Source organism: Triticum aestivum, chromosome 1B, assembly GCF_018294505.1.
Source record: "Triticum aestivum cultivar Chinese Spring chromosome 1B, IWGSC CS RefSeq v2.1, whole genome shotgun sequence".
Lineage (NCBI taxonomy): Eukaryota > Viridiplantae > Streptophyta > Magnoliopsida > Poales > Poaceae > Triticum > Triticum aestivum.
The window spans coordinates 327,273,837-327,287,187 of NC_057795.1; the positions used below are offsets into that span (position 1 = coordinate 327,273,837).

The following is a 13,351-nucleotide window of genomic DNA, read 5'->3' on the forward strand; positions in this document are numbered from 1 at the left end:
CCAGGCGCACTCTATCCGCCGTCGTCGGACCCATCCGACTGGTTCCAATGGCGAACATCGACGCGATTCACCCGCCCACCATCAGATGGATTCTATCAAAGACAACTCTCCTTTCTTCAGTGTACATGCATGATATTACATGATTAAACATACCATTTTTAACTTCATTTAGTTGTCTATATTATGCTCTATATGCTATCACCAACAAAAATAATGTTACCTCCGTACCAGGCCTACCAAATATCTTATATTTTGGTACACATGTAGTATTTTTAGCCTGCAAAGCGACTCCTATGCCCAGTGTGCCAATAATGTGTTTGCACCAGTGAAGAGATAACTTAGGCCGCGCTTGGTATGGAAACGATAAACCAAACAGAGCCTTATTTTTTACATTGTAAGAAATACATCCTGTTTCTTCTCCATCATTTAAGTGTGTGGCATGCTATCTTTGTTCATGTTGCTGGCTGTACATTTTCAGTATTGTCAGGATATATCTGATTATGATGATGTTCAGTACTACTTTGGAGCCGCAACTTTTTGGACTGCTTGATGTTTATAACCAATGAGACTACTTTTTTGGTTGTTGGCTGGAGTTATCACTATGACTGGATTTGTTTTCACCCAAGTAGATTTATATGGTCATCAAAAACCAACGACAGGTCAACACTTGTCAGCAGTTTGCAATTTGTATTACAGTATGCCTAAGCCAATGGTCAGACGATGTTGTTTTAGTTAGGAAATGTAGAAAATGTGGTCATGATTTATGTAGATTCGACAGTCCCTTCAAACTGCAGTCTTCAACCTTGAGTGGACCATCTAACTATATGTTTCCTTGTAGAAAATTGACTATATGTTCCATGAATTGACTGATTATTTTGGCCCGATCAGATTAAACTAGGTCTTGATTTGAAGGTCCAGCTAAGGCAGCTGGTGCTGGTTTATTTGTTGTAATACTAACTGTGCTATTTAGACAGAGACATGTGGTCTTTCTCATTCCTCGAAATTTTCCTTTGCTACCAAGATTTTCCATTCTAGGTTGTGGAAAAATACATGTAGCATTCCTTCTACAAGTCGTCATGAGCTGGGACATAGAAGAAGAGAGCCGACGAGAAGTCGCACAGCAGTTCGCTCCGGTGTGGCTGCCAATGGCGTTGCGCAAAGTGCAGATTACAGGCTAGATGCGTACGAGTCCGTCCCTACTTCCACGACGTGGAAGCAAAGGAAATCGAGTCAATTAGATAGTATATTTGGTTATGTAAGTTGTCTTTTGTGTATGCAGTTTTACCATTATTTTGTAAAAGCTTTGAGTTTTTGATAATGTAATTGTCTTACTAATCACACTTTTAATCTATTCGTGCCAAGGCTAACAGCCAAGTTATGCACAAGCTGTTGATGTTTTCTTGATGACTGCTATTGTCGGAAGATTCTTTTCAGCATTTTAAGTAATACCGATTCCACTTTCAGTTATGTGTGGTAAGGCCAGTAGCAAAATAATGACTGCTCCTTACTGGTCGGATATTTCCAAGTTATGCTTTTCGCACCATGCTAATTTGTAAACGAGAACCTACATGATCACGCACCCTGATTTGTGAATTCGTAGTCACATCCAGACACTCAGGTATGCAATATGGTTTCGCTCTTTCTGTGTGATTGTCAGCATTCCCCACTGTTTTTTACGATCAGAGAAAAACAAAAAGAGATTTCACTCTACAATGGATGTCTTTCTACCAGGCATATGTAATTTCACCGCTCTGATTGCCATCTATCTTTGATGGCGACGATGCTCTACCTCAATGCGGTCCAAGTCTACCTCCGCTAGGTATGGTGCCGTGAGGAAACACCCTAGGTACATGTGTGTGTGGGCGCTAATATAGATTAACTACAAATATGTACATCGATCCCATCAATGATCACCTTGTAAATCAGCAGCAGCCAGCACTACACGAACTCTCTTATAAATACTAAAAAATATCCTATTTATTTTAACTCAAAATTAAGCTACTGGTTGAATTTAGGTGAGCTGCATATACCTAATGCTTTAGTTTAATCTTTCAAAGTGAAAGTTTAGAATACTTATTTTAGATTTTATATGGTGGAGAAATTATTTGATTAGGAATTATTATGGATTTTTAAATAACTTCAACATTAATTTTAAATTCATATTGATAAAAGGCACTCAAAATAAAAAAAAATAGCAAAATTTAGATTATAATTATGTATTATTTGGAACAACCATTAGTAGCCGCCGAAACTAGCCGAGGAGGTTTGAGAAAGAGCTCGTGGGGTTAATACGCCGGCGGGGTTGGCCGACAGACGATTTGGACGCTCCGACAAGGTCGAGCGAGCGGCTAAGTTTAGCCATGCGGAACGCTTCAAAGGCCATGGACGACAAGGGCAATAATAAGTGACAGTACAAATGGACATGTGTTGAATTAGAGGGTATGGGCTCCTGGAAGTCTTGAGTCATGCTTACTGTGAGAAGGACCATAATTTTTTTTTACACATTGCAACACACAGTTTTTCCAAAAAGCAAAAAATAAAAGTGATTAATTAGACTAATCCATGCACCACTACTATTCCATCAAATGAAGGGCAACAGAGTGTTTTCTTCATGCCACAATTCATTCTTCGAAAATCGATAATGAATTTAAACTTATTACATGTTTATCAGAAATGGATATGCGAAATGGTGAGTAATCACATGTGTAGCAGGTTTTGCAATTTTTTTTGCCCGTTGCAACGCACGGGCATTTGTACTAGTAATAATAATAATAATAATAATATAATAATAATAATAATAATAATAATAATAATAATAATAATAATAATCTCTCCCTAATAGTAAAGCGCGGATTGGGTCTCCGGGTTCACCGTCATAGCTTTTTTGCATAAAGGTCCCTGTGCTTTTTAGTATTTAACCCGCAATCCTTTTTTAATCTGAGAAAAATGTTTCAATCTTTTAAAAAACATGGGGTGTGCAGCGCCGAAGATGCAGGCAGGGGAGGTTCCAGCCCGCGCCGGCATGGAAGAAGACCAGACGCGGCGGCGTTCATTCTTCGGCCAGATCACGCCGGATTCCGGGATGGTTTGAGGGCGACCGGATCCACGCACGGGGAGGCGAGGAAAGCACTTGAGACGGCGGCGCGTCTCGGTGCACAGGAGGGTGGCGTGGCGGGACTTGCAGGGCATGGGGAGGCGCGGATCCAGGCGACGGCAAGTAGGATGACATGAAGGAGGTGCGGGGCGAGCTCGAGCTCCTGCGGGTGGCCATGGAAGAAAAGAGAAAGGGAACGAGGAGAGGGACAGCAGTGGATTGCCTTGGGACGACGGCAGGACTCGCTAGCCTCGTACTCAGCGGGGTAGAGGAGCGCCATGGGAGGAGGGGAGCGGCAGGGAAGGAGCGGGGCTAGCGACGCTCGCCGCGGACCGCGGCAAAGCATGGCTGCTTCGAGCAGAATGGCGCGAGAAGGGAAACGGGAGGAGAAGAGGAGGAGCTCGCCGGAGGGGCGGCATCGGGCGGCGGCGTTTCCGGTGGGAGGTAAGCGTGCGAGGGGCTGCGACAGCCGAACCTCTCTCGTGTGCGTGTCTCTGGTGGCTGGGGATGGAGAGGAGGACGAGGGGGATCAGAAGAATGGGGATCGGGATCGAGCGAGGCTCTCCCTGGTGGCTAGGGTTGACGAGTGTTGCTGGGCCTTGGGCCAAAAGTGCTGGCTGGCGCTGCTCTCTCTCTCTCTCTCTCTCTCTCTCTCTCTCTCTCTCTCTCTCTCTCTCTCTCTCTCTCTCTCTCTCTCTCTCTCTCTCTCTTCCTTCAGGTTTTTTTCTATTTCTGAAAAAAAACAGAGATTTGAATAAGGAAAAGGAGGTCTAGGAGAAGAGTTTGGGCATGGGTTATTTTACCTGGACTCAAAAAAATGATCTTGATCCATAAAATATAAATGGGCATGATTTAAAGTTTAAATTCAAACTCTACGACTAGGTTTTATAAGTGTCCAAAAATATTAAGATTTTTGGTGGAACTTGGGAAAAAGACAGAAGAAATATCGGCAAAGTTTGGAGGTATACCTTGAAGTAGAAAGAAGCATGGGATTTTTGTAAAGGCTCGAAAGGAATTTGAAAAGGAAATTTAAATTAAATAGAAGGAAGTCTAAATGATTTCCTAAAAAAATTCATAGTTTTTAATTTGCTCATCCGGGAGTTTTACTATGTCGTCCGGGTTAGCCAAATAGAGGATAGTGAGAGAGAGATCTGCGAGTTCGAGAGAGGCACCTGAGAGAGAATGGTACATGAGAAGTGAGAGAAACATGAGAAATAGAGGCATTAAAAATATGTAAGAGAGAGGGAGAGATACACATATGAAAAGTTGAGGCGTGCAAGATTTAACCCAAAAAAAGTATGGTGACTCGCGTTCGTATCCGTGGGGAATAGACCATCACAACCAATAAAAACAAAGCAAACACCTGTGCTCGGTGTGCCTGCAAGACAACCTAAACATATCACACAGGTCATGCAGGGTCAATAGGGTTGCCAACCCTGTTTACAAAACATATTGTGATGGGCTGGATTCATTCATTGCTTCATTGTTGAATTTTATAAATATTAAGAATTAATGATTGTTGCATGAGTAGTATTCTTACGAGGGTTAAGATGGAGTAGTATTCTTACGAGGGTTAAGATGGATACATATCCCATCTAGAGAAAAGTAATCTATTGGTATGATGTCGTCGGATCGATGATGAAAAGGGACATGAACAAGATGTTGGTGTTTGTCATAATAACATAAACTTCTCAATATTTTTGTTTCTCGTTAAAAACATGGGCTCTTTTATACGCCAGGAAGATGCATAATGGGGCGAGTTTATGAATTTCACCATCCAATAAAAGCATCATAAAACTTGAACAATGTACTATTCAAAGGGATAAAGAGTTCATCTTTAATTTCTTTGTAGAGGAGTTAACGAGTCAGTATCGGACTGAATAACTTCAAACTAACTAATATATTTTTAAAATAGGTGTCATCTCGCAAGATGATTTGAATATGTGGGGATTTTGAGCCATGCATATTGGGTTAGAGTTTGTGATATCCTCCCGTTGCAACGCACGGGCATTTGTGCTAGTAATAATAAAGCACAGATTGGGTCTCCGGGTTCACCGTCACGTCATTTTGCAGAAAAGCCCCTATATTGTCGGGTCATTCAACCCGCAGTCCCTTCTTAAGTGAAAAAACGCTTCGTATAAGAATTTTGCAAACAAAGCCCTATAATTTTCTGTATTTGGTCCGCAGTCCTTTGTAAAGTGAGAGAATGTTCTCTTCCTCCTCCGCAACTAGGGCTGCAAGAAAAGCTCGAGGCTCGTGAGCCGCTCGAGCTCGACTCGTTTTTTGACTCGACTCGAGATCGACTCGAAAAGAAACAAGCCGAGTTTGAACACTTTATGTAGATCAACTCAGAAATTAGCCGATCTTGAGCCAATGTTGGCTCGCTTAATTTTAGCTCGATAGCTCGAAATAATATCATTTTGTTAAATGATCACGACATATATTAAATGGAAATAAGATAATTTATTACCATATATATGTTGTCCATAATTTTTCTCCATCTCATTTACTAATGAACGTGGAAACTTAATTAAGTGCGGAGAAGATTTAGGCCTAATTATGGCACATGGTCGACTATCTGTTAAATATCATATATTTTTGGCAAAGGTTCCCAGCATATTTGCCTTAATTTTTTTGTTTTTCATCCATAGATTTATAATTTTTACCATCTCATTTAGCTCGAAACTAGCTCGAGATCGACTCGAGATTGTTACAAGCTAAGCATGAGTCATGTTCTACAGCTTGATCATGAGCTTCACTCAGTTTGAGCTCGCTGAATTTTCTTATGAGTTGAGCTGAGCCAACTCCAACTCGCTCGAGTTCGACTCGTTTGCAGCCCTATCCGCAACCCCCTCTATCATCGTCTCCCACAAATCGCCGCCACCGACCAACTCCTAACTCCCACACCTCGGCGCCGGCCCTCCCCTTCCCCTCCTCTTACCTCGCAGCTACGGCAGCTGCCGGATCCATCGAATCCCCCACCGATCCATCCCTCTAGCAGCACATCTCTCTCTCTCGTGTGACCCCTCGTGCCGCGGCCAACGCCGGCCAATTCCGCCAACGTCCACCACTGCGCAGCAGACTAACGAACTGCTCTCCGACCCCCTCCGTCCGCCAAGATGGCTGGATCTGCCGCAACCAGTCACCGGTGCTCGCCCCGCAACACCTCGCCTGTGGCTGGGGTTACAGCCATGGCGTCGCGTACATCACGGGCGTGTCTCCGGAGGCGACTCTCCGTCGGAAAAAGCGTCCCCTCACTCCCTCTCCACCTCTTGGATGGCGCTCCCTAGCTCGGCGCGCTCGCAGGCGTTGGACTGGACGCCGGCGACGCGTCCTCCTCTGTCACGTCTCCGGCGCAGCTATGCACATGTGGCGACCTCCTCTGCCTCGGGAAGGCGGTGGCCAACCTTCGCTGCGAGCGCTGCATCGCCTACAAACCGAGCAGAACATGGGTGTTCTGGAGCAGATGCTACTTGGTAGAGCAAGCACAGGCGCCATGAAAGGGGAAGAATAAGAGTTCTTGCACATAACATGTTTGATGAAATACAGGCACCACAAATTGAACTCATCTCCAAGCTATGCTTTATGAGAGGCTACAGATTGTTACATTATTTTGTCCAGTCCATGATGCAAGATTCATTCATTTGTGATTGTTGCAACAACGATTATTGGCCAAAAGCATGGTTGTGTGTGGTTCCTGCTGCTGTACTGTGGTATTGGTTTTCTTCCGCCTGCCTGATGTGGTGATGCTTTGTTGTGCCTATTGTTGGCAGAGATTAACCAATATTTGGGAGATGAGGTGGCTCACCCGATCGGAAACAGAACAAGATGAAGGAGCTGAAGTATAGCCACAACAGGGCGATCTGGGAGCAAGGAAGTTTACGTGTGATAGGAGATGATCGCCATAATCTGGGTGCTAAAGGCCTTTGGAAACAGAACAAGATGATGGAGCTTAAGTACAGCCACATCAGGGCGACCTGGGAGCAAGGAATTTTACCTGTGATAGGAGATGATCACCATAATCTGGGTGCCAAAGGCCTAGGGGATTATAACATGGTTTTTTTTATAGAAAGGTGACTAAAACTTTTTTTTTACTTTCTGGGTCTAATTTAGTTTTCCTATGTTTATAGTCTCTTGTCTGTATAGAGAGACCAAGTCGAGTAGGCCATCAGTATTGTCTTTACGGTAAAATTAATTAAATGATCATAAGCTCTAATTTTTTGTTCTACGATTCTTATGTGCATCCAGGCTGTGAAAACCTTCTGGCATTGCCACAGGAAGCTTACACATCTGCTCATGTCATAGTGTTCTCTGTTTTTGTTGTTGTTGCTGCAGGATGCTCATGCCGTAGCTTACAGTACCAGGCAACAATCTTCTGTTGATTACAGTGCCAAAAACTCCAGTAGGCCGCGGGACTCCTACGCCGCTGGTGCCTGTCAATGTCGCTGCCGATGCCCTGCATCCGATTGGCTGCCAAGGAATCCACCAACCCGTCCCAATACACGTCTGTATCCCACATCATGAGCTCCTCGAAGGTGAGCAGCTGGCCCAGCCTCGCCATGTAGAACACGGTCTTGGTAGTGGAGATGTTGTCATTGTCATTGCGGTCGAAGGTGTGGAGCATAGGGCGTGAGCACCGGCATGATGGTGTGCGCCAGCTCGTCGAACTCGGAGGCCCGCTGACATTTGCATCGATGGCGAGCAGCAGAAGGACTCCTCACCCGGCGGTCGCAAGCTTAGGGGGGTGGAGCGGGGCATCGAGCTTGAGATCTGCTGGCTCCTGTCACGTCATCACTGACTCAGACCAGAAGAGTTCTGTTGTGTTCGGCGTCGCGCCCTCCACAGCCTGCGATGGTGATCACGATGCCAATGCAGAACGACGCGCCGACGCCTGTCGCTGCCCTGCATCCTGCTCCGCGCTGTGACCAGTGCTGCCACCCTGCTCTGTGTTGTGCCCTCGATAGGCGCCATCCTTGGACGCCATCTCTTCCAACCTCTTCTTCCCTTCCGGATTGATACCAGCGCCCAGCTTAAAAAATGATCCGTGTTGTTGGCACCATTCCAAACTGAAATCAATTACATACTCAAGGCAGTTCTAGATGTCTGCAAGTTTGTGATCTGCAAATATTATAGTCAAAAGGATTTCAATTGTGATAGGCCGTAGCTTCACTTTACATCCTCAGTTCAGTTCTAGATCTCTGCAAGTTTGTGATTTGCAAATATTATATTAAAAAGGATTTCAATTATGATAATCCATAGATTTACTAATCCCACTGTTATACTATGTGTGCTCACTGATGCATGTGTCTTCAAATTATGATAGGCTCTGTAGCTGGATCAGGTGAATCTGTTTTGTCGTGTGAATACCAGTAAAGTGAAACAGAAGCAGCACACAGGCGCGTCTTCTTGCTTTTTTTTACTTGCCGTAGCTGGATCATTAGCTTAAACGCAAAGCAATCTAGCCTATTCCTTTCCCCCATGATATCTCTTCTTAATTTGGTAGATCATGTTTTTGCAAGATGACAGCACCATATGTGTAGCTGGATCATTAGCTTGAACGCAAAGCAATCTAGCCTATTCTTTTCCCCCATGATATCTCTTCTTAATTTGGTAGATCGTGTTTTTGCAAGATGACAACACCATATGTGTAGTTGCTGACTGTCTTTATATCGCAAAAATATTATGGTTTCAAGCATCTACCTGTCTCTTATTATTAATGAAGGACCCAGCCTATTATTTGATTTTAAGTTGTTAGATTCATCATATAGTATTTAATATTGGCAAATTAAATTTCGAACGTGACTATTGATGTTCTTAGGAAAAATTTGAAACATTTGCTGCTGGCATTTGCCATTCTAGGAGAGATTCTAAACTATTTTATATTTGATTGTAATATACAAAAGCCATAGTGCAGAATTAATACGTAAGTAAACAATAGTCACGTTCCCTTGCTATAAGATTACCACGGTGTCCCTTGCTATAAGATTACCACGGTGTCGAGGTATTTTTACCTTTCATGAGTTATTACTCGAAACCAGCCCATCTCACCGTCCCCTCAAAAAAAAAATCTCCCCGTCTTTTCCTAATCTACTGCGGACGGTTTTTATTTTATACCGGGGGGCGTGCTGCTCGGCGGCGCGGTCTTGACGATGGCGTGGTCGCTGGGGCAATTGGGCGGCGTCTGCCTAGGTCTTGGGTGGCGCTGTTGCTGGTGATCGCGGCGGCGCTCCAGTGCATGGGTTGGTATGTGACTGCATCTCCGCTGTTTGGATTGAAGTTTGGTTGGGTGTGAGTGCACGGGAGGAGGTGAGCAACCCCAAATCTAGCGATTTCCGTTCTAAAATTCCAATTATCTCCCACTTACGTTTCCCTTTGTCATTCTCTTTCCAAACTGTTTTTTGTGCATCTGAGCGTTCCGATCTGCTCGCTCCTGTGCCCCTCGAGGTCCCAATTTGACTACAAGCCAGTGGATGGTTCTCCCGATGGTGGAATTGAAGGGGCCCCAATGGATAAGGATGTGACAGGCAAGCGGGAGGCCACCACTACCAGCGTCCTCAAGCTCTACCACTAATCATTTATCTAGCACACATCACCACCTGGGTTATGTGGGTATGTCCTAAAAATATGTAGTCAACCTTGCCAGCTCAAATAATTTTTATTTGCTTCAATCCCCAATCTGGTTCGTAGCAGACATGCAGTTAGTAGAATCTTGCCTCCTGGTTGTAGAATTTTTGGTCGATTCGTTGGCTGCTTCATATTGTTAAACCATGGAATAATTTCTGATCCTTCGTGGACTGAATTGTTGGATTCTTTTCCCCCTTCCTGTCGTTCATACATCACCATTTGTTTCTGAAACCAAGTCATATTTGCCGGATTTCTAAATTTCAGAGATTGCAGATAGTTATTTCAAGTTTAAAAATTGGTTGTAATTTTGGTTCATCAGTTGTACCATATGCAAACACATATCTATGATTCATGAAAGTTTTTGTTCTGTCAATCAGGGTCATACTCCCTGCAGCTAGTAGCTGCTCTAAACATTGTTGTAATGTTACTACTTAATACTTAATAATGATTGTGGAGGTGCTGCTAACATTTCCTACTGCAACAACAACAGAGGTAAAAAATTATGTGTGGGCTTCAATGATGTAATTGATTTCTATTTGCCATGCGTTAGTGTTTCCTATCATCTAGCTTCGGATTTAAAGTAAATATATATACTTCCTGTTGGAGTTGAAGTAAGTATCTCACGTTTGAGCTGCTTGTGTGCCATTTTTTTTACCTGGGCCCTTATTTTAATCTCAGCTGTAGTTAATGGCAACAAGCACCCACGACGCCCCTATTTTATTTACCTGGGCCACTAATATTATTTCAGCTCTATTTGGTCTTTGGAAATGGTATATCTGGAAATAAAGAACTATGCGTGTCATTCTATCATTCTGCAAATTAGTCAATTTTGTAGTTTCTTTCTTTTCCTCAGTGATATGCCAATATGTTTCAGCTCAGCGCATGGAGTAATTAGATGGTCCTTCTCCTGTGATTTACTAGATTGTCAGCAATGATTCAAAGGTCAGTTCCTTTAGACATAGATGTGGAATAAAGCATCAACCTATTTAATAATGTATCCATCCATCTAGCAACAGGTAGCGTAACAAGCATAAGTAGATACTGACCCAGACAAAGAAACCCACTAAAGAGATGGCAGTAGTCTTGGTGAGCGCTCTGAATCTACAAATTCCTTGATCCATTTTTTGTTGTTGAGAAAACACAAAAGACTTTTACGTTTCATTGCATTGAAAAGAAGTTTGGTACAATCCTCCTAGGAGGCGAGTTTACAAGATGAGTACAGGCACACTAGTGGACATCCCAAGTCTGAGGCAGGATGGCGCGGAGTCCTATAGCACCTGCTCTGCCCGTCGGTTACTTCCATGGTCGCTAGGATTTTGATCCATTTTTACATTATGCAAGCATAACAGAAGAGATAAATGTAGACACTTTTAGGCACATACCCCAAATATGCCTGACATTAGATCCAGATCAGTAAATTAACAGTATGCCAACTACACATAGCATTTCAGACGAAAAAAATGTAGACATAAAATGGGAGCATAGTAGCCAGACACTTCGAACTTCAAATATCATAAAATCCTATATAAAAAGGTAAATTTCTAACTGATGCTTGTGCAATTTATGTTATCTTCTAGTTTAATTCTCTGTATGTATATGCTAGTATGTATAAGTAAAAATATGCATGTGTTTGTTTTCCTCAGGGAAGAGCATTCCTCTATTTATTTTATCATCTAATTTAATTCTCTTTATGTATACATGTTATAAGTAAAAATCTGCATGCGTGCTTTTCTCTAGCAAAGAGCATTGTTCTATTTATCTCGGACCATCATGTCTCATTCACTGGGTTGTTGGTAAGAATATGTCCATGTTTTAATGTTTTTTTGACTACAGTCTATAGTTGTAAAATCTGTCATTAAGCTTCAGCACTTCACTCTTGCAAGCTTCTTTCAAGTGCGGTCGCCTGAGATTACCCCATTGGCTTTGACTAAGACTTCCAATTAATTGTTAGGTTGCTTATCCTGAAGTTCATGATCCTGCAGGCGAGCAAAGGATGTGATAAGCGCAGTTTTGTCTCTGTAGTTTTGTAGACTTCATTCATCATGACGATTTTATGGAGTCTGAACAATGTGTAGCTGCAATGGAGGTTCCAGGAAGACTTCAAGATGCTAGGCATCAACCATTTTGAGGTCGTTTTAGCAAGACCTAATGTTTCAGTGCATATAGCGCAGTGTAACATATCAAGTCAGTTTGTTTCTGTAATTATACGGCCTTGTCCATATGTTTTACCCCACCATCAGTATTTTGCATGATGCCCTAGGTAATTTGTGTTCAGAAATTTACATTGTGTATCTGCATACTTGGCTGGCAATATCATTACCTGACAGCCTCCGGACACATTCCTATAGAATCTTAATTCTCAAAAAAGAAACCCTATAACCTTAAGGAGCTATTTCATTCCTTAAAAGTATACTTTTGTTGCAGGGCCAGTATATTGGAAATCAGGGGCAGAGCTCAGCCACCAGCTCCATCTGTATTTGCTTTCGTACCAATAACTGGAAAGATAATATTATTCTCCTTGATTTCACCGACAATTGCAGCATATGACGCCAATATAAATTGTCCTGCCAGTTCTTTAACATAATTAGGAGTCAGGTTCCAAAACAATTATCTGAAACTTACCTTTGACCATCCTCACCTTAACTTTACATCGCACCCGCCTTGCGAGCAGGAGAGGTTACACGGCTCCGTGTTGTATTTTTGCCTCGCAAGCGTTTTGTTTCTATGGTGGACGTGGCACCCACTCTAGTGTAATTTTACCTCAGAAAACATTTGTTTCTTACTATGGTTGTGTTGTGGTGTAATTTTACCTCAGAAAGCTTTTGTCTCTTACGGTGGTTGTGGCGTGGTGTGTGTGGCTCGTACATTCCTCACCCAGGGTGGCGAATAGTGCGACCCTATATATATATATATATATATATATATAGAGAGAGAGAGAGAGAGAGAGCGGATTTGGTATGTTGTGATTCTGGGGACACTGAAATCGGCACCGTTAGAAACCTTTGAGATCCGTACCTTTATTGTTTTAAAAGTTCTAGTTTTTTCATTTCCTGTAAAAGGGTTCTATTAGGGGCATCCATAGTCAGACCTTTAGCATATAGGGGTGGATGGAAATGGCAATGGGCGAAAGGTTCCGGCAACATTTATGCATACCTTTTTATATGTCAGTGGTCATAACATCTTAGAGTTGATGCTTCTTCAGGTAATTTTCATCCTTTCGCTTTTGCACAACTGTCATCCTGCGATTTGAGGACTGCGTGCCTGCTCTTTCCATTTTTTTCATTGTGTTTATTACAATTTAAACGCATGCAGTGAATTGCCATCCTTAGCGTTTTGCACCACTGTCGACCCTGCAATTTAGAGTACAGCGTGCCTGCTCTTTCCCTTTTCGTTTTAAAAGTAACTCATGTAGTGGGTTTGTCATCCTTCCCGTTTTGCACCAGTGTCTTCCTGCCATCTATAGTACTGCGTGTCTGCTATTTACCTTATTTTCGTTCCTTTAATTTCCATTTAATGCATACAGTGAATTGCCATCTACCAAAGCATTTTTTTAACAGAACCTCTCCGATATGTTGCCTTTTCAGTTTGCTGCTTCCTTTCATTCAGTGATGCACAAAAATTGCTCATACTTTT

At 42.8% G+C, this 13,351-nt stretch overlaps 1 long non-coding RNA gene across 2 annotated transcripts; it reads left to right on the plus strand.

Moving 5' to 3' along the window:
- Positions 1–5,925: 5,925 nt before the first annotated feature.
- LOC123121874 (uncharacterized) lies at positions 5,926–12,047 on the plus strand. Of its 2 annotated transcripts, XR_006459916.1 has the most exons (3): positions 5,926–7,167; positions 7,430–10,660; positions 11,670–12,047. It is a non-coding gene; the product is annotated as an uncharacterized lncRNA (long non-coding RNA). The 2 variants fall into 2 exon arrangements; XR_006459905.1 differs by lacking the exon at positions 11,670–12,047 and having other exon boundaries at positions 7,430–10,767.
- Positions 12,048–13,351: the final 1,304 nt, after the last annotated feature.